Source organism: Camelus dromedarius, chromosome 30, assembly GCF_036321535.1.
Source record: "Camelus dromedarius isolate mCamDro1 chromosome 30, mCamDro1.pat, whole genome shotgun sequence".
Lineage (NCBI taxonomy): Eukaryota > Metazoa > Chordata > Mammalia > Artiodactyla > Camelidae > Camelus > Camelus dromedarius.
In genome coordinates, this window is record NC_087465.1 from 3678899 (window position 1) to 3701313 (window position 22415).

A 22415-nucleotide genomic window follows, 5' to 3' on the forward strand; every position below is an offset into this window, starting at 1 on the left:
AGAGGCCCCTGGGATGGGACATGTGAATAAGCTGTTGGGTAAATGCATCTCTATTATTTAACTATCAAGGCTCCACGGAAGATACAAAGATGAATCAGGCACGAGGTCCACCACTGATAAGCCGGTACACTCAGCAGCTGGGGGGTCCCCCAAAGATGAATAATCACTGATGACACAAAACAGGAGGTGGAAAATACCGTCAAACAAGGAGAGAGGAAGAACAGTGGGAATCTCGGGAAGAGAAGGTTCTTCCAAACTTTGCAGACGAGCATTTGGGGAAGGGAGAGCCAACCCAACTGGCAGTGGAGACAGTAAGATGTGGACCTGTTGGGCGTGGCTGGGGAGTAGGGGAACGCAGCCCAGAGGCGGGGCAGTGTGGCCAGGCCAGCCTGGGGAGAGCGGGGCAATGGCGGGGGTGGGGGTCGTCACTGCTTCCTGGACTCAGGCAGAGGAGCGGGCAAGGAGGCTGCAGGAAGGCAGGGCCGGTGCTGACGAGGAGGCTGTGAAAGGGAGGCTGAGCAGGCGGGGGGGGCAGCGGGTGTGCAGAAGCAGTGCTGTCTGGCGGTTACGGGTCCAGGGCACCGGCTGTGAGGCCTTGGGTGAGTGGCCTGCCTTTTCCAGCTTGGGTTCCCTCAGCTGAAGAGAGATGCTTCAACCCCTCAGGGCTGTTAGGAGGGACAAATGGCACCCCGTGTCAAGCACGCAGCACAGGGATCAGCACTCGGTAAGGGCTTCACTATAAATGTTAAGAAACAGCCAACAACCGGAAGCCCCTAAACGGCAGCTAATTTGACAGACCAGGGAGAACCGCCGAAGATCTGAGGGGCAGGGGCGGACAGCGGGCAGGCGGCCCGAGGGGGACACAGGAGGCGCGGTCTGGGGAGGGAGCGTGGGGAGATGCAACAGGAGGATCTCTTCCTTCCACGCGCAGGACAGCGAAGGCGGAACGCCCGCGGCCAGGAGGAGACGTTCCAGGGGGCTGTGGTCAAGATTAGTGGCAAACCCTCCTCGCTTTGGATTTAGTGACACAGAGGCTTTCAGTAATCCCGGGTGGAGAAACCGGGCTGGAACCAGCGGGTGAAGAGTCAGCACCACCCGAGGCTCTGCGGCTCCGGGACACGTCCCCCTGGGGAAGGAGCAGCTGCTGGAGGGCGAAGTACAGAAGGGAGAGCGTTCCATCACCACGTGTTGTCTCCCTCCCCAACAGCAGAGGCTGGGCGGGGTACCCTGCGGACGGGGAGGACCAGGTGGAGAAGGAAAGGCTGAGAGGCAAACAAGAAGGGACGAGTAGGGCTGGCCCCTGGAGCAGGGGAACAAACCCAGGAGGACGGGGCGCCGGCAGAGCCGAACCAGGGAGCACACTGCCACAGGCGGAGGACCGACGGGCAGCCACTGATGCTGAGCCACAGAGGAGGCGACGCTGGGGACAGGTGCAAGGGCGAGCGGGCACCAGCCGTGCAGAGGTGACGGCATGCCAGCAGAGGAATGGCTTTCTAATACATTCCCATCCGGGTTTTAAGAGTTGTTTCTGAAGATTATACTTCGTCCCTCACTTTCCCTATCTGCTTCTGTTTCAGGGTTTAAGGATCTCTCTGCGCTCATCAAATCCTTCACCATGAAAGAGCCCCACGGGGTGTATGTCAGTCTGGAACTGACCAGTCCCTTCGTGACAGCACAAAAGACCGGCAACCGTGAGGAAGGCCTGTGAACCTGGACTGATGTGCTGAGTTAACAGGCTGTGTGAATAATCACTCCCTTAATTTATCCGTTTTGCAGTTTCCAACTAATTTACAGTTTGGCTGGTGAGTTTCTCCGCCTTCACCTTAACGTGAACTTGCAGTATTAATAAAACAGTGATCCTTCTCTCACACTGCAACGTCCACGACCTAAAACAAAGGGGGAGAAACAGATAGGAGAACACAGGGTGGGAACAGCCAAAGCTGAGGCTACGAATCCACGCACATCAGACACTTTATCGCGGAGGTGAGTGCCCTGCCCTCGCTCATTCAGTGCTGGTCTCTCAGGCAAACGGTAACAGGTGGCTGACTGAGACTCTGGGCACAGGGGCGACAGGCAGCCTCCAGTGTCAAAGACAAGCAGGAGGCGATGGCTGCGCGGGAAAAACACAGGAAAGAGAAATACATAACAAGAGAAGTCAAAAAGCAGAGATGGGGTCCTGGCCACGCTGGGGAGGGTAGAGGAAATGCGCCCACGAACCATCGGCGACTTCCAGAAGTCACCCTGGCCGAGCAACTGCCAAGTAAAAGAAGGCTTTTTATCATCTTCTCCACTTACTTCTCACAAGAATTTATCTGAAGAAAATAACCCGAGATGCACACAAAGATTTACACACAAGGCCACCCACCACTGTGTTATGTGAAGACTGGAAACACGCTGCCTGGCCAACCACGGGGAAGGCTCAGTAAACGCGGTGCTCGCTCAGAGCAGCCCGGCTTCCCAGGAGTGTGTACAAAGAACGTAAAAGTACACGGGAAATAACCTTTACACAAAAAGCAGGACACGAAATCAAGAGGATCCCAATTCAGTTTACAAAAGCATTACGCAGGTTTAAAGAAAAAAAAATACCAGGAGGAAATCCCTGTTAGTACCAAACGTCATTTTTGATGACCATTTTGATTTATTTTATATTTAGACACACACACACACACACACACACACACATCTCAATGTCATTCTTATTGCTTATAGGACTTCATTCAGAATTCACTTCCTTCACATTCAATCTTCCCAACTTGTCTTTCTAGGCAACTTTAACATGTTTGGAGGCAAAAAGCAGAACCTGATTCCTACATAAAATGAGGGGCCACGGAAGCACGTCAGACCATCCAACAGGGATGCGATGAGCGAAAACGCAGACTTACGGGAAACTCTACAGGACGCAGCCAAAAGCAAAGCAAACCAAACCAAACCAAAGACCAGCTTCTTCAACAAGTAAGTTTTAAGGGGAGAAAAATGGAAGGTCTGGATGGATTTAAGAGATAGGCTGACTCAGAGTAGACACAGGCCTTGTTGGATTTGAATCATGAAAATCATTTTAAAAAGTTAAGAGGTGACAGTGGAGATGTGAACAGTAAACATTTGATGATATTAAGGCATTATTGTTCTTTTGGGGTGTGACAGTTGTACCTCTCAAAAGAGTCTATACGTTTTGGAAACACATACCAAAAACATACAAAAGATATGAAATAGTTTTCTATTAAAACAGCCGGCAGGAGAAGGGATGGGGGTGGGTGGGGTACTGATGGACCGAGACTGGTCACGGAGGTGACAACCGTTGAAACTGGTTATGGGGGGTAACAAGGCATTCAACTGTTCTCGCCACTTGTGTGTATTTTTGAAATATTCTATAATAAGAAGTTTTTCAAAGAAAATCTCTAAATGCAGCACCACACTTAACCTCCAGAGTAAGTGATGAACTACACGCTGTGTGGGTGCTCAATAAAACCTGGCTGATGACGGCAAAGTCAGAAATTGTTCACATGCCGCTTACGACCCCTGCAAGTCCTGTGAAGGAAGGAGTGTGCCTGAGCGTGTCTGAAGCCCTGACCGTCACCGCCACAGGTCCCCGGCCGCTCAGTCCAGCTGCAGGCACACTCTGCTGAAGCCAAGGAAGTACTGCTCTGAGCGGATGTAAAATCGCTTCGTTAGTCACGGCCTTTCAATTATATAAATTATTTTCTAGAAATAAATACTCTGGGAGAGGGTTTTCAACAATCAGGCTTTCTAACAATCACTCAGTGGACAATGACCGCCACTTTTAACTGTCATAAGGGTGGAGACCGAGTCAGGGTAGCAGGATGGAGGCACTGTGCCAGCGGGGAGGTGGCTGAACATGGTGGCCTGGAGGCAGCGGGCTCAGTACTGGGGAGGGGCCTGGAGTCACTGAGCAGACAGACTCGGCACTGGGGGCAGCCCCCGCTGGGCTTGGCAAGGGGGTGTGTGTGGGGGGGGAGGTGTGTGGTGCGTGTGCACACACATGCTCACACGCGTGGAGGCCCGAATCGGCGAGGTCTGGGACAGGAGTTGAAGACATGCAGTTCTGCAGGAGAAAGGATGGCCGGATGGATGGATGGAGGTGGAGTCAAGCTTCAAAACGTTTCCACCTGGAGATCTTGAACATCTCCACTGGCTGGAGACAAAAGAGCCAGTGGCGTGAACACATGCCCATATTCAAGGGGACAGGAGCAGAGTCGGTGAGCCCTGGGCAGGAGAGCAGCGAGACAAGGAGGAGCTGGGGGGCAGAGGCAGTTGGTGGTCAGGGAACTGGGGGTCAACAGGCACATCTGATACTCAATTTTCTCAGTGAACTTGGGGCCAAGTTACCTAATGTCTATTACAGATTCGAACTAGAGTCTCTATTGGACTGTTAGTTATTAATAGATTAGTATTAATTATTAGTATGTAAAATATCAGATAGTGGTATTCTATTAAATATTAAAGTAGAACATAAAAGAAAAACATTGATTACTTAATAAGCTGGTATTAGTCTATTAACAGACTGTGAGACTCTTAGAGGTTCAAGTTCCAGGAGAGAACTGTTGTCGCTGCTGCCACCGTGAGCTGGACTTGCACAGAACAGAGCGGACGGGCTGCTAGGAAAGGAAAGCCACTCGCGCACTTCTATGAAGCAGGTAATCTTCATGCGTCACCTCGAATAGCACTCAGTTACTTAGCTTCGTGGAGCCTCCTCTGCTTCCTCTGTGAACGCAAGCGAGCATGCCGCTGGGCGTGAGTGCACCGGCCGGAGGCACAGCGCAGGCGCTTCCCACTGCCACCTGATGCTGTGGGTCCCCAAAACGAGGACCTAGAAGACCTAGTTCCACGAGAGGGAGCCCGAGACGCCCCCACTGCAAGTCCAGGCGTTGTGCCCCCAGAGTTAGAAGCTGGGAGCAGGCAGGGGCCCTGGCTCGCGGGTCCAGGTCGTGCTCCAGGCAACACCCACAGCGCAGCCGGCTTCCTGCTCTTGGGACTCGGGAGGCGGCTGCGATGAACACATCTGTGAGCCTCGGAGAACCACCACCTGTCTGTGAATGTCAGTGACGCTTAGTCCTTTAATTAGGGCAGAAGGAATAAGGTCTGGCCTTCTGCAGGGAGCTGTGTGACCCAAGGGCGGACTGGAGGCTACAGTACCATCAGCGGTCAAGTGTAACTTCCACCCACAGACGCCCCCGGGGAACACGTCGCTCCCCAACCTGAAGCACAGACACCGGAGGTGTGGGCAAGCTGTGTGTCTCCATGACTCTGGAGGCATGGGGGGCCCCCGTCTCCTTTCTGACCACCTCTCTCCCCTCCTGTTGTGTGTGTGTCCTCGTCCCCTCGGGGAGTCCGCCTCTCCCTGCAGTGCGTACACGGCGCGTCTCCCACACTCCTGGTACCCGTGCGGGTGTCCAGCGCCTTCTGGGTCTGCGAGTGTCTCTCCCTCCTCAGCCCAGTGTGCCTCGTCTCCCTTCACATCCCGGTGTTAGTGTAACTCCCCCATCTTGTACGTGTGTGTGTCCCTCCTGTCCCTCCCGGTGAGTGACCCACCAGCCTGGAATGTCCACTGCCCCGCTTCTGAGTGTGTGTCCCCACCTTCTCATGCTGGAGTCTGTCCCCCGCACCTTCCACCTCCTAGCTGGGTGTCACTGCCCCTCACCCAGGGTTTGCCGCCCACCCACCCACCCCCAGCCCATCCTGCGGAAGCATGGATCTCATGGCCGTGGGGCTGTCCCCAGAGCAGTCTCTGCGTCTCTCCCCTCCCTGGGTGTGAGCTGGGTGTGCTCTCCGCCCTCCCTCTCTCCCCTGCGCCCTCTCTCTCTGGAAGTACGTGAATGTACACATACACACAGGGGAACACAGTGTCTCCCCGGGATGCTGGGTCCCCCTGGCCTGGTGTGTCCGCACCAGTCTCACGCTCCTTCCCAGCATGAGGGCCCCTGCGAGGCTTGCTGGGGTGGGGTCAGCCTGCGGGTGGTGGACGGGGGTCTGCACGTGTCAGAAGGGCCCAGGCACGGGCTAGGGGGTGGCACAGGGACGGGACAAGCCACCTCCCTGCCCCCTGAGCTTGTGGTCTCGTACTTCCCATCCACGGAGGCTGGCTGCGACTCCCTGGGGCCAGACTCAGGCCTCTTCCCGCCGACACTGCGGGGCTGGGGCCGCACCACTCTTCCCCGACGCTCTCCCGGGACACCCTCTCGGATGCTCCGTGTCACACGGCCCCTGACTGCTGTCCCAGGCCTCCTCCAGCTTCCTTCCACCACAGGCTGCCCTCCAGTCTGCCCCTGAGGACAGGCACCCCTTCCAGACATTTCTCCTGTGCCTGGTTCGAGAGAGAGAGGGGTGCTCAGGACTGGATGCACACCAGCCAGGATAGTGCCCCAGGGAAGAGGTGACAACCAGCAGGACAGCCCGGCAGGCTGGGGGAGAGGGGTGTCTTGAATCCCAAGGAGCTGCACTGGCAGGGGTGCCTGCCTGGGGAGGGATGACTTCACTGCACCCAGGTCCTTGAGCCACATGAGGAGGCCAACCCGGAGGAAGATGAGGCTGGAGGGAACAGCCAGCCTGCGAAGGGCGACCATGCCTGCTCAGGAGTTCCTGCCACGCTCACCTGGCTCCCGTGCCTGGCTGGGCTCCTCCTCCGACAGGGTCTCCGTCTGGAAGAGTCTCCTCGCCCCCAGGTTGCTCCTTCCCAGCACGAGGGCCCCACACAGAATTCCCTTGACCAGAAGGCCTTTCCCATCCCTGTCTGTCAGGGCCCCCTCCGCAGGCCCCTTCATCCGTATGCTGCTCCTCATGTCCTCGTCCTCCCGGCCACCTGCCGCGGGTGACAAAGCTGTGTACTGTCTCCTTCCTCCCACCTGGCCCAAGCCTGGCACACCACCTGGCCTGCGGCGGGCCCTCTGGGCAGTGCTGACTGAACAGGAGGCGGAGGAAAGGCGTCCAGGCGGCAGACGTGGTGATGCCCGCCTGGACGTCCCAGGAAGGGGGAGGCCCAGGCTGTGCTCCCCACGCTGCTGGGAGAGGGCGGATGCCCATGCTGAGCAGCAGACCCTGAGGGAGGAGAGGGGGCCACCGAAATGTCAGGGGGACGGGGGCAGCACCCAAGCTGCTGGAGGAACAGGAGGAGAGGGGGGCGCACGAAAGCGGCACATCTGCAGAAACGCCGAGGGGGGCAAAAAGGAGAAGATGCCACTAGATTTGGTCCCTGGGGGCTCCTAACGGGTGTGTCCTTCAAACAGCCTCACAGAAGTGGTGGGCGAGACGGCCCAACGGGGAAAGGAGGTGAAGGCAACAGAGCGGGGACCACTCTTCCAGGGGGTCTAACAGCGACGGATGGCCGGACGGCACAAGAAGGGAGGAGAAGGCAAAGGGCTTCTGTGACACTTGTCTCTGCCAGGGAAGGAGGCCTGGGAGCACTGAGCAGGGGAGACACGAGGATGGGCGGCTGGGGGCTGGAGCAGCCCTGACACAGACTCCTGAGTACATGATAACAAAACGGGGATTCTGAGCTGCAGCTGGAATTTTGCAGTAATTGAGATGATACCACACGCTGCAGTAAATTCTTTCACTTCCCCTAAAGGTAAGATCATCAGTGATATTTCTATTTGGGAAACTTAACATCCAAAATTAATCCAACCAAAAAATATTTTTAATTATCATGATATAGAATTACATTACTTATTGAACAGAAACTATTCAAAAATTCAAAAAGAGATGCTCATTATTCTGAAATCAGATGGCTTTGCTATAAATGTGTTTTAAAGCAAAAATCAGTAAAAGTACACCTATTTAAGATCATTAAAAAAACAAAGTTTAGGTTTATATCTTTAAAAAAAACTCCTTTAACTTAGTAAATTTTTAAAATTTCCCCCAATACATTATGGATAGCTTTTAAAAATAAGTAGATATACAGCACTTTCTAACTCAGTGCCAACCTTAGGACTGAAAATTTTATTTTTACAACAAATAGATGTTTAAAGTAAATATTTTAACTTCAACATGGATGTAATTTAGGTTTATACTAGCGAATTAATGCATAATAATTAGCTTCTATGGCCTGTCCAGTCTATAGATTTACTCATAAAAAGGAACAGAATTCCAGTTTCTGGGCTCATTATTGCCCCCTGCACATGTATTATGCTTGCACTTCCTATGTTAAAGATTGCTGTAAACATTAAATGAGATAATACAGGTGAAAACAAACACTGCTATCCAGCCAATGTGTCTCATGGTTGATGCCTAGTATTAATACTCAAAATACTTTGGGTGATATAATTTAAAAGTCATGTTGGCTAATGATTCCAGAGATAATTTAACCAATCAAGTTTAGTTTCTTTTTCTTTTTAAACAGAAACAGTCTCTTTTGTGCTCATTTTGGTTTTGCTTTTACTAGGAAGAACTTTTAACTAAAACTTGGCTAAAATGGAATCTTAAACTATTTCTCATCTTTAAAGGATCAAAACCTCTGCTTTTGCATTTGATTAATGTCAAGCTGTATTTAAGTTACTAGTCCAGTTCCAACTTATTTTAGTGAAGTGACCGATGAAACAGATAAAGGTATTTGTCTTTAAAAAAAAATTCCCAAATCTCATCTTTGGCAGTTGAATGCCATACTTCTGAACTATGAAACCTTTAAAAAACCTAGATTCAGCACAGCATTAAACACGTAGCAGAGTACACTAAAGTATCTCTCAAATTTACTGTAATACGTATGCTTACTTTCCAGAAGTAGTTTTGGACGTTATCACTTGATAAAAAAGCACAGAAAGTCAGTGCGTACAGTACAGAGGCACAGCCATACACAGGGTGGCAGCACTGAGAACAAAACACATGCAAACAGCAGAACGCTGGAGTGGCCAGTGCAGGCAGACAAGTGTGCCTGAAATCTGATTGAGAAAACACTTCTTAGACACACGGGCATTATGGTTTTAATTAAGAAATTCCTTTTAATTCTGGCAGAGGTATCATGCATTTTAGAAAAGCCCTTATGAGTCAGCCTCTGAATGTGATCAGTTGCACTTCTCTCAAAACAAATTGCTTTCTCTTCCTCTTCCTGCACTGGTTGATAAAAGGTGAACTGGGCATGATGAAATCTAAGCACTACATCAGACCCAATGTTTAAGTAGGACAACTGTATCTCTAGTATATATTTTTGTTTTGTTCCTGTTTCCCATTTAGTTAAACTAAACCTAAACCAAAACCAGTTTATCCATTTCTCCCACCCCTCACTCTCTGCCTCTGGCAACCACCAATCTATGTATCTATAAGCTTGGGGTTTTTAGAAACTCATTCATTCATTCATTAATAGATTTCACATATAAGAGAGATCATATGTTATATGTCTTTCTCTGTTTGACTTATTTCACTTAGATAATACCCTTGAGGTCCATGTTGTCACAAATGGTGAGATTTAATTCTTTTTTATGGTTGAATAATATTCCACTATATATCTGCCACATCTTCTTTATCCATTCATCCACTGATGGACACTTAACTTGTTTCGGTATCTTGGCTATTGTAAATAATACTGCAGTGAACAGGGGGTACATACCTATTTTGAGTTACTGTTTTCATTTTCTTTGGATAAATACCCAGAAGTAGAATTGCTGGGTCATATGGTATTTCTATTTTTAATTTTTTCAGGAACTTCCATCCAGTTTTCCATAGTGACTGCACCAGTTTACACCACCAACAGTGCACAGCGGTTCCCTTTTTTCCATATCCTCACCAACGCTTGTTATTTCTAGTCTTTTTGATAACAGCCATTTTAACAGCTGTGAGGTAACATTCCACTGTGGTTTTGATTTGCATTTCTGTGATGATTAGTGATGTAGAGCATCTTTCATGAACCTGTTGGCCGTCTGTATGTCTTCCTTGGAAAAATGTCTATTCAGATCTTCTGCCCATTTTTAATCAATTTTTTTTTGTGATTGAGTTCTATGAGTCCTTTACATATTCTGAACATTATCCCCTTATCAGATATGCAGTTTGTGAATATTTTCTTCCATTCAGTAGGCTGGTTCTTAATTCTGTTGATGGTTTTCTTGCTGTGCAGAAGCTTTTTAGTTTGATGTAATGCCACTTGTTGATTTTTGCTTTTATTGTTTTTGCTTTTGGTGTCAGATTCAAAAAATCATTGCCGAGATCTGTGTCAAGGAGCTTATTGCCGTGTTTTCTCCTAGAGTTTTATGATTTCTGGTCTTATGTTCAAGTCTTTAATCCATGTTGAGTTAATTTTAATGTATAGTGTAAGACAGTGGTCTGGTTTCATTCTTTTGTATGTGGCTGTCCAATTTTCCCAACACAATTTTTGGAAGAGACTGTCCTTTCCCCACTGCATATTCATAGCTCCTTTGTCATATATTAATTGACCATATATGGGTGGGTTTATTTCTGGGCTCTCTATTCTGTCCCATTGATCTATGTGTCTGTTTTCATGCCAGTACCTTATAGTTTTATTGCTATAACTTTGTATAGTTTGAAATCAGGAAGCGTGAGGCTTGGTTCTTCTTTCTCAAGATTGCTTTGGTATTATGGGTCTTTTATTGTTTCATATACATTTTAAGATTGTTTTTTCTATTTCTCTGAGAAATGTCACTGAAATTTTTTTTAATTGAAGCATAGTCAGTTTATAATGTTGTGTCAATTTCTGGTGTACAGCATAATAGTTCAGTCATACATATACCTACATATATTCCTTTTCATTATAGGTTACTATAAGATACTAAATATAGTTCCCTGTACTATAAACTTGTTGTTTATCTTATCTTACCTATAGTAGTTAGTATCTGCAAATCTCAAACTCCCAATTTATCCCTTCCCACCCCCTTCTCCCCCAGTAACCATAAGTTTGTTTTCCGTATCTGTGAGCCACTGGAATTTGATAGGGATTGCAATGAATCTGTAGATTGCTTTGGGTAATATGGACATTTTAACAATATTAATTTCTCTAATTCACAGCATGGAATATGTTTCTATTTGTGCTTTCTTCAATTTCCTTCACCAGTGTCTTACTGTTTTCAGTATACGGTTTTTTCACCTCCTTAGTTAAATTTATTCCTAGGGTTTTTTTTATGCAACTGTAAGTGGGATTGTTTTCTTAATTTTTTTTTCTGACAGTTCACTATCAGTGTACAGAAATGCAACAGATTTTTGTGTACTGATTTTGTATCCTGAAACCTTACTGAATGCATTTATTAGTTCTAACAGTTTTTGGGGGAGGAGTCTTTAGGATTTTCTATATAAGATATCATGTCATCTGCAAATAGTGAAAATTTTATTTCTTCCTTTCTAATTTGGATGCCTTTAACTTTTTTGTCGCCTAACTGTTCTGGCTGGGACTTCCAACACTACATGGAATAAAAGTGGTGAGAGTGGGCATCCGTGTTCTTTCCTGATCTTAGAGAAAAAGGTTTTCACCACTGAGTATGCTAACTCTGGGCTTGTCATTCATGGCCTTTATCATGTTCAGGTACATTCCCTCTGTACCTGATTTGTTGAAAGGTTGTTGTTGTTGTTGTTTTTAACCATAAACAGACATTGATTTTTGTCAAATGCCTTCTCTGCATCTATTGAGATAATCATATAATTTCACCCTTCATTTTGTTAACGTGATGTATCATAGTGACCAAGTTGCAGATGTTCAACCATCCTTGCATCCCTGGAATAAATCCCAGCTGATCATGGTGTATGCTCTGTTCACTGTACTATTGAATTCAGTTTGCTAATATTTTGTCGAAAATTTTTGCTTATGTTCATCAAAGATCTTGGTCTATAATTTTCCTTATTTGTGGCATCGTTGTCCGGTTTTGGTATCAGGGCAACAGTTGTTCTTGTAAATGATTTTGAAAGGGTTCCTCCTTCTTCTATTTTTCAGAAGAGTTTGACAAGGACTGTAAGTGCAGGCATATCTTGGAGGTGTTGCAGGGTCAGTTCCAGACCACTGCAATGTAGCCAATATTGCAAAAAGCCAGTCACATGAATTTTTGTTGTTGTGTTCCCAGTGCATAAAGAAGTTACATTTACACTGTACTGCAGTCTTTTAAGTGTGCAATAGAATTATGTCTGAAAAAACAATGTAATTAAAAATATTTTATTGCTAAACAATACTAATCATCATCTGTGCCTTCAGTGAGTCATAATCCTTTTCCAATAGTAATATCAAAGATCACACTGATGACAGATCACCATAACAGATATAACAACAATGAAAAGTTTAAAATATTGTGAGAATTACCAAAATATGACACAGAAGTAAGCAAATGCTATTGGAAAAATGGCGCTGATATACTTGCTTGACACAGGGTTGCTGTAAACCTTCAATTTGTAAAAAACACAAATGTAATGAATATCTGCAAAACACAATAAAATGAGGCATGACTGTAATTCTTCTTTGAATGTTTGGTAGAATTCACCAGTAAAGCCATCTGGTTGACTGTGGACTTCTGATTCTTGGGAGGTTTCTGATTACTGATTCAATTGTCTTACCAGTAATCCATCTGCTCAGATTTTCTGTTTCATCATAATTCAGTCTTGGTAGTTTGTACGTTTCTAGGAATTTGTCCATTTCTAGGTCGTCCAATTTGTTAGTGTAGAGCTGTTCACAGCGGTTTCCTCTGATCACCTGTATTTCTCTGCGCTATTTGCTGTGCCAGCTTTCACTTCTAACTTTATTTATTTGAGTCTCTTTCTTGTTTTTTGTTTTTGTTTTTTGGTGAGTCTGGCTAAAGGTTGTGAATTTCATTTATCTTTCCAAAGAAACAGCTCTTAACTTCATTGATCTTTTCTATTATCTTTTTTGGTCTCTCATTTTTTATCTAATCTTCGATATTTCCTTCCTTCTACTAACTTTTGGCTTCATTTGTTCTTATTTTTCTAGCTCCCCAAGTTCTTTTCCTACTTCCTAAAATATCCCTAAAAGTTAGGTTGTTTATTTAACAAGAAGCTATAATATCTGTTAATATTTATATACCCAACATAGGAGCACCTAAATATATAAAGCAACTATTAACAGACCTAAAGGGAGAGATACACAGCAATACAATAATAGAAGGGAATTTAAATACCTCACTTACATAAAGGGACAGATCAACCAGACAGAAAATCAATAAGGAAATATTGGCATTATATGACACATCAGACCAGACAGACCTAACAGACATTTAGAGAACATTCCATCCAAAAGCAACAGAATACACATTCTTCTCAAGTGCATATGGAAAATTTTTCAAGACAGATCATATGTTAGGCCACAAAACAAGTCCCAATAAATTTAAGAGGACTGAAATAATACCAAGCATCTTTTCTGACAATAGTAGTACGAAACTAGAAGGTAATTACATAAAGAAAACTGGAAAATTCACAACTATGTGGAAATTAAACAAGATGATACTGAACAACCAATAGATCAAAAAAGAAATCAGAAGAAATTAAAAAAAAGACTTGAGACAAATAAAAATGGAAATGGAACACACCAAAATTGATGGGATGCAGCAAAAGCAGTCCAAAGAGGGAAGTTCATAGTGATAAACGCCTAACTCTAGAAAGAAGAAAGGTTTCTCGTATATACTTTAAAAAGATACCCTGAGCTATGACTAAGAGTCCTTCAAGATAGGAACTTCTCCTAAGAACAACATGATCTTGGGAACAGGAATTCTCTTACTAAATAAAAGCAGTTAGAGTTCTAAAATAACTATCTTAATTATGCTATAATGTCCAAAAAGAAAAGGTTTTAAGGAAAACCCTGTTATTCCACTTAAAAAAACCCTGAAGTATCTTTCAGAGTATTAAATGCTTAATGATTAAAAATTTCGACTACAATAGTCAACTGATGTAGATAAAAACAATACTAACCCATTCACCACCACTTTTATTTGAAAAATAACTACAATGATTGAATATATTATGCTTTTTGAAGTAATTTTGCCCATGTATTTGAAAAATATATTTTAATTCACTGTTAAAGGATACATGTTTAGGAACTTCTACAAACTGCCAGACTTTTATATTTGTTCACTTTTATTTACAAACTTCTAGGCACAGAAAAAAAGATTCAGGTACAAAAGCAATTTTCAATGAAAATTCTCTATATTTCAGCAGTACATCAAGTTATCCAGTTAAGTATTTAAAACCTCATTCTGTGTCTAATTAAAACTATTACTAGATAATTTACTTTCATTTTAATTTGAGTAAACAATTATGACAATATATTTTACTTATAATATCTTTTAAAATGTGATGTGCACCAAATTATTACTAAGGAATATCTGTCTTACACCTTTTCCTTATAAGGAAGCTAAAGAAAACTACATTAAAAGCTAAACCTGGTACAGGCACCTTTACACAGGGCATAGTTAAATCAGTGATTTGTTTGCATGACGGTAGCTCTGAGGATGCTCAAATTTTATGAAGCAGAAACAAAAAAAAGCATCAAGTATTATAAACTGCTGTTAGAGGTGTGCCTTATACTCACAGGCACTTTCTTTGAAACATTTTAAACTATTCCAAATAAGAACTGCTAGGGCTGCTTCCACCACTCTTGGTATAATTAACATACCTATATAATTAGAATTATACATCTAATTCTATTTTAGTGCTGAAACACTGTACCTTTGAATAGTAATTTTCAAGTAAAATTCCATTAATATTAGAAGAGAAACATAATTGAAATGGAAATTTTACCCAATTAAATCACTTCAGACAATAACAAATTAGAAAAAACACATGAAAAACATTTCTCAGTTTTATTTAGAAAACAATTTTAGAAATACAAGGAAAGTAAATTCATGTTTGAGCTGTAGCTTATAGTCAGATATGATGGTCATATTAATATTTATTTTTAAGGTTATAATAGATCTTATCCAAATATATAAAGTGACAACTCTCCCATAAACTGCAAATTTAGAACAAATTTAGTTTTAAAGTCATGGAGCTAATTTCCCTCCTTTGGAATGGAACAGTTAAAGAGATTATACTCAGGAAATGCACAAAGTAGCTTAAAAAAGGTAATGTACTCTTATATAAAACTGTATTTTCATTTCATTGCCTGAAGTTGATAAAATAAAACCTATTATTATAACTCTTTTAGATGACAAGTGATGAAAAGTGATGCAGGCTCTATGTAATTCCAGCATTAAGACAATACAAGAAAACAAAATCAAGTTACTGAGAAACTCTAGTAGACTAAAATTCAACTGGTGCTATTTTGAGCCTGCACATTTGAACCACCTCAAGCTTCCAGGTTCAATTTCTCAAAATTCTAGTCAAGAACAGTTCAATCAGCTTTTTACTAAAGTATCTTCAAGTGAAAAAATTGATTGAATTTTTTTCTAATTTTGCCTATTAGCCAAAGTGACTAAGTTCCTCATTCTCTAACTGATTTCCAGTTTAACAGTCACCAGAAATGTAACTCAAAATTAAAGGCTCTAATGTCTAACCATAGATTTAAAAGATACATATATTTCTAAAAAAGTCAAATGGCAGCCCTTTAGTTGTAGCATTTAACCTGAGTATGAACATTCCCATATTTAGAAACTAAAAGAGAGGATAGCATAAATAATCAACAAACACATGTGCAATTCTAATACTGGTTTGAGACAATAATTCAGATATTTAATATCTGAAAGCCTAAAATGAGTTTCTCACTCTCAAAAAAAGGCAGACCTCCAGACTCTGCAATGCAGATCACCACACTCTACGAAGAGCCTTGAAGGAAAGCTGTATGCTCTACCCTCAAAATACTGTCTAATAGTAAAGGAAAATTCCATTCCCGAACTTAAGGCTGTAATAGGTCCAGATTCTCCTTCAGAAAATCAATTGCTAACTAATAAATGGGAAAGAAAATTCTTTAATTGTCAGCATACACCTAAAAACATCTCAGAAACTAAGAACTTTGTGAATGTTCTTATCTTTACTTGTGAAAAGCTTTTTAAATATTATGAAGCCTGTAAGAAATGATTTAAATTGTCCTTAAAAAGTTCACAAAGTACATTGTTCTGAGACTAAGGTTTTACAATTTATTTCATTAACCTAATGGAAAGTTTTAAACTTTCAGATGAAGAATGAAGAAAATAATTTTCAGTAGTTTCTGAGATTTTTCAGAACACTTCACTTAGGTACACATTTAAAATAATCTTTAACCTCTTAAAAAAATAACAAAAAATCATTTTTCCTTATTTAAAAATAAAGAATTCCAAATAACCACTAAAATTATTCTTAGAATTTAATTTAGTTTAATACAGGTCTAAAGATATGGAGGAAAAATTGAGGAGAATCTATTTTTAAAAGGTTATCATAGAGCCAGCAATTTGCATTAAAAAACACTCTCTTATAGATTCCTTCAATTATCACTCTCATTTTGGGGGGATAAATTTATTATTATTTACTTTGTAGTTAGTTATTCTTTATTCATGTAAGTCAAATTTTAAATTTACCATGATTATTATTTAATCTGATATTCTCATCTACCTAGTTCTTTCCCACCAATTTTGGACATTTTAGTCCATACTTATATTCTTGTTACACATTCTAATTATTTAAAATTCTTTTTTAAAAAAGGCATCCAAAAAGAACATTTTTGCTTTCTAACACAATCATATTTCTAGGTTTTCTATGTTTTTAGATTAGGAAAAATTTTCACTTAAAAAAAATGCAAGGAAACATCTCAAGCAAATTGCTTCTCCTATTAACCAAGGACATAATTGCCTAAATTCATTCATTCTTCTCAGGCACACACATTGCTTAGGTCGTCATCTCAAATTCCCCACACACACTGTGGTTACTTTTAATACCCTGATCCTGCAGTAACTCTGTTTACAAGACATCCAGGGACTTTTAAATACTAACAATTTTAATGCAGTATCACACCACTTCACTTTTTAAAAATGAGATATTATTTCTGTTCCATAACAATGGGATTTTGTTTTCTGATAAGCATTAAAAAAAAAAAAGAGCAAAAATCTTAACATCTTAACAACAACACACACCAATACATACACAGAATCAGAACAGAGAGATACCAAAGCACCCTTGGTAGTTCCTTAGCACCATACCGTTGTCAATACCACCCTGGAGGGAGGAGGCAGGGACAGGTGGACACACAGTAGAATGCAAACCACTGGGCAGCAGGCCAAGAGATTTAAAAGTAAAAACCAAATTATGCCCCTGCAACAATGTCTACTAGGCTTTCAGACATGTATATTCCTCACAACTTCAAATGTTAATAACTACACACCAATACTTTTGTAAAACACTATGGTCTAAAAATTTGCATTTCATTTCTCAAGTTAAATTTAAAAATTAAATTTGCTAATGAGACATAAAAGCTGCCCTGTTGTAAATGAAAAGGAGTAACACAGTAGATGTCAGGTTCAGGCTTTTTTAAAAAAAAAAAAAACAAAACAACAGGTACTGAAATGCATACAAAAGTAAAAATTAGTTGCCTCCAAAGTGGTCCTACTGTAAAATGGAAAAGAATTCCCTTGCATGAATTCTAGAATCATAGCTAACTTTACAGTTCATCAATCTGATATACCCTGCCCTCACATTTAACTTATTTGTAAATACTTTTCCAAAGCTACCTAAACACTTACTAATTGGTTAAATATGCTGCCTACATTAATTCTTGTTAAAATTAAAGAAATTAAAGGTCTATTTTTGCTTCTTTGCAGTGACTGATATATTTTCAAAGTATCTGATGTTCTAGATAAGGTGTTTATCAGGTTCTTAAAACATTTAAAAAATGACTCAAGGGACAATTTATAGTTTTACCTTTAACATATTCACTATCTTGGATTTTGTTGAACAGATTCAGTTGTTCTTTCCTTCTTCTGAAACTCTTCCCTTACTCAAATAACTAAAGGACCTAAGATGTTATCAATATAAAGAGGAAAAATGTGTATTTATTTCCTATACACTTGGAAACACATCAAAAAGAACAAATATTCCAGGCAGTGGAAGTAAAGTTATTCAGTAAAATTTTTTGTTTTTTCTTGGGGGGGGTGTGTGTGTGTGTACATGCATGTGTGTGTAACAGGTAATTTTTCATATATATTATTTTTTCCAAAGAACAAGATGCTAAATAAAAAATATTAAAACATTCTTGGAAGGGACCGATATTTTGCTGACACAGCTCAAGAGGCAAATGATTATCAAAACAAAACTTCAAAGATAGCTAGAGAGACATGTTTCAGTTCCTGGGCTTTTCAAATCTCAAAGCCAGGAGCATTATATTTCATTCAGCAAATAACAATTTAATCCTCAGAAAGGAAAATTTCCCGAATATCAAACCAAAATGCATACAGTGACAACCAGGATTATAGTAAAAATGAAGGGGGAAAAACACCTTTGTATGACATTAAAACACAAAGAGTATCCTTAAAATTTTGAAGCTATATTGATAAAAATATAGTCACTAATTTATTTGGCTGTAAGATGTCTGCTTATTAAAATACTTAGGCTATCATGAATATATAGATAGAGAATTTTATCAGAATTAGCCCACATTTATAAATCATCTCTCTCAGCAGCTACATTCCTTATAGAATTTCCAAAAGCAAAATTAGGCATATAAATTTCAAACAAGAATCTCAATCTATGGGGGCTCTCTAATTCTAACTGAAATAAGGATTTTGAGTACACAACAAGCTTAAGATTACTCCTCTAAGTTTGTATTATTTAATAGTAGCTTGAGAAAAGGGATGTTCAACAGGTAGCATTTCTAAGGCATTAAAAAGGCTGAATACAATCAGGTCAAATTAGTAACTGTGCTGTGCCCCATCTAAAGAAGACTCTCTAAGGAATTACAGATTTTATACTTGTACACTCAGAGTGAGTGCATTTTCTGATTCACACAAGTAGCTAGCTGTGTAAAACACAATCATGAAGAAAGTTTTTTTTGCCACCCTTGGTGAGATAGGAAAAAAAAAATCACAATACCAGCACTTTTATTTAGGTTGACAAGGAACTAACTAATCATAACTTGAAAGTGTCCAAATGACCTGAATTATCAGTCATCTACTATAACTGGAAGAAACACTTTTCCTTCACTTTTACAGAAACTGAATTTATTGATATTAGCATCTGGTTTGTCAAAGTGGCAACAATTCAAGATCTAAAAGTCTCACTTATTTTAAACACACAGCCTAATTCTGACTACTTATAGCCAATGTAACTGTCTCGAGCCAAAATACAATGAAAATGTCAGATAAACTTCAAAGATTTTATAAGTATTAATGGCATTCTGAACTCTCTGGGAAGATTATTTGGAGAGGGGGAGGAGTTTCTCTTCTCCATGGACGGTTCAGTCACTTTCCAATCAAATCTGATTTCGCAATAGTTCACGGCATTAATTTTTTAATGAGTTCTTAGAAAGCTGTAATTGCTTCCAAAAATTAGAAACCACAAGATGATGTTCTCAAACACTACACCGATGTAACACTATCATGAAGGGATTTACAGAAAGGTGCAGATGAGAGCTCAGATGTGAACACAGGCTAACATACACTAGACTTCAAAATAATAATTTGTTTGTACAGTATGGCAAGAAAAATATTTTGTATAAGAAGTCTAAAAACCCAGCCCTAATTTTAATCCACTTCTATAAATCATAAAAACAAAGGAAAATAGGCATTTATTCCAGAAACTTCATATACCTGTGGAAAACGGAACACAAGTAAATTCTATTCAAGATTAACCTTAATCTCCAATAGAGCACAGCAAACAACTTACACATTTTAAATTCTGAAAAATATTGTGAAAATCTAAACCATTAGAGGCAATAGCAGTTTATGACCAGTAAACATTTCCTGTGAAATAACACAAATAAATTCAACTTAAAAGATGCAGACTGACAGGTCACAAGGTTTTGAAATCTTTTGATTCCCAAGGCGCAGAGTTACAGCACATGTATAGGATGGGGTTTTAAAATGGGTATACTTGAACCTTTCCATGGTGTTGGTGTATGTGCTTTTTTTTCCTTAAAGAAATGCCTACTGCTTACAGTGTAAAAGAATCTCCACCACTCTGTCTGCAGTTTTCAACTAGAAGTCCTCAATGTACCTGAAGCCAAACTGAATATTAGGTATTTTACAGCTTTTACAAAATGGCTGTAAAATTACATTATGGGCATACACAGCTCTTTGATCTCACTGCACAGAATTCATAACTGTTCAATAATGCTATACCATTACACCACACACCTTAAGCTATTTCCATTTTTCCACAATTCCTTCCAAAATCAGCTTCCAAAGCAAAGCAATGTAACATGAAAAGTTCCTGGGAGGGCTGGTTACACAAAAGAACAGCTCGGATACAAACTGATCTCCACAATACCCATCTTCTGCTAAGCCTGCTTATCCCTCCCTCCCCTCCATCACTGCTAAGGTGGGTACACTTGAGTAATGGAAAGAGAAGGCTCTCCCATCACCACACCCTCCCAGCTCCTCTGCTTCTGGTCCTCACGCAGTAAGTCTGTGTAGGTGATGAAAATCATAAGAAAAGAGAAGCTGTCCCTTTAAAATGCCCTGCTCTGTCCCATATCCCACGTGGAACCAACATCAGCAGCACTTTCCCATTAACTTCAATGTGATGCAAGAGGCACCATCCTTTTCTACACGTAAAACCAGAAAACCTCAGCTTAACATTCTTTACTGAGGATGAACAGGTGAAGCAAACGTGTCAGGAAGGGAGAAACCAAGCAACTCCCCACCCCACCCCAAAAGGTGCTCCATTCTTGCACACCAGCCTCTCTGTGCAACATCACCTCTCTACCCCTGCTCTGCAGAGCCTGGCTGAAAGAAAGGAGGGAGCCACTAACAAAACCTGAAGCATAAATGCGACGAAAATGCAATCTAAAGCCGGAAAGGTTTATTCTTCCAATCACACATATTAACTCTATTAAGAAAATGGCATCACTTTTTTTTTCCACCAAAAAAAAAAAAACAACCCCGCAACGATCATTAAAAGAGAGTTATAAAATAGCAAATACAGTGTTTATCTTATCTCAGATCAGTCCACATTACCAATAAGTTTAGCAGTTTCTGCACTACCACCTCCCCCCTCCCTCCCCCTCCTTCTCTAGCATCGGATTTTCACGTTTTCTCATTGTCGGTTGAGTTATAAAAGGCTTTTGCCCTTCGAAAGTTTTAAAAAATAAATAAATATTAACTCCTTGGTCCCTGCAAAGTCAAAATGGACTTCAGGGGAAAGGCGGTTCATACTTTTACCTTTAGCGAGAAAAGGGGGAGCATCCCGGATTTTTAGGGATTTTTTGCGATTTTTAAAAAATTTTTATTTGGTTATATGCCTGAGTTCTCCCTCCATTTTGGTTGTTTATGATACTGACAACAAGCTGTCCCTGCTCTGTGCAGATCTCCTGCTTTCATTTAGCACCCCCTCCCCCCGCGGCCACACACCCAGGGCTCACACCGCCCCGCAGACCCCGCACCCCGACCCCGGCTTGCCCACCTGAGGAAAGGGCAAAAACAAATTCATTTCCCCCAAAAAGAAAAACCTCTTTTGAAAAAGGGGCAAAGTTACCCCAAGTCACTCAAAGTGCCCCCCAAATATTGCCGACTGCGGGTTTCCGCCAGGCCCTTTGGGGAGCGACCTTCCCCCGGGATGTTTTGGTGGAAAATGCGGAGAGTTTACTCTCAAAACCGAATTTATATTAATTTTTCCCTGATTTTTCGGGTCTCTAATGTCTTCCGCTCTCGCTGCTGCCGCTGCCGCTGTCACAATATTCACAGCACCAGAGAGGAGGAGGAGGAGGAGGAGGAAAACTTTTCAAACTTTCCAGACCCTGAATAAAGGGTTTTTTTTTTTTCCCACCGACCTCACCTTCGGGTCTCCAGCCGCATCGCCCCCTGCCCTGTCAGGAGCGACTTCGGGAGTCCTCACACCCCCGCCGAATTATTTTATTTTATTTTTTATTATTATTTTCCCCTCTGGGGTCCTGAGCAGGGGCTGAGAGTAGCACAAACTTTTCCTCCTCCTGCCGCCGCCGCTGCTCCTCTGCCCCCTCGGCTAGTCCCATAATTTAAATAACCCTGATATTTCTCCCGCTAAACGCCTCTCCGCCGCCCCGGACCCCGGGAGAACTCACCGCGGGGCTTTAACATCCTCCCTCCGGCCCGTCCGCCGCCTTTACACCGCCCGCGGAATTTCTAATAATTTTTTTCTCATATTTCGGGCTGGACGCGGCGGGCCTGGAAATTGTTTCCTTACGCCTCTTTCCAGCAGCCATTGTAGTGTATGCGCTGCCCCTGCAGCCCAACTTGCAACTGCCGCCGCCGCCGCCGCCGCCGCCGCCGCCGACGTCGCGCCCACCGCCGCCTCCCCCGGCTGCTCGGCCGCCGCCCCCGCCTCTCGCCGGCCCGCCCCCTGCCCCCGCCCGCCGCTGCGCCCGCCCCCCGCGCGCT

At 42.4% G+C, this 22415-nt stretch overlaps 1 protein-coding gene across 3 annotated transcripts in view; it reads right to left on the reverse strand.

Annotated features, from left to right (window-relative positions):
• Positions 1-22247, reverse strand: part of PLAG1 (PLAG1 zinc finger) — a 42419-nt gene extending 20172 nt beyond the window's left edge. For all 3 annotated transcript variants that reach the window (XM_031441605.2, XM_031441602.2, XM_031441606.2), the window contains exon 1: positions 22100-22247. The gene's annotated coding sequence lies outside the window, so the exon portion shown is untranslated. The remainder of the gene's footprint in view (positions 1-22099) is intronic.
• Positions 22248-22415: the final 168 nt, after the last annotated feature.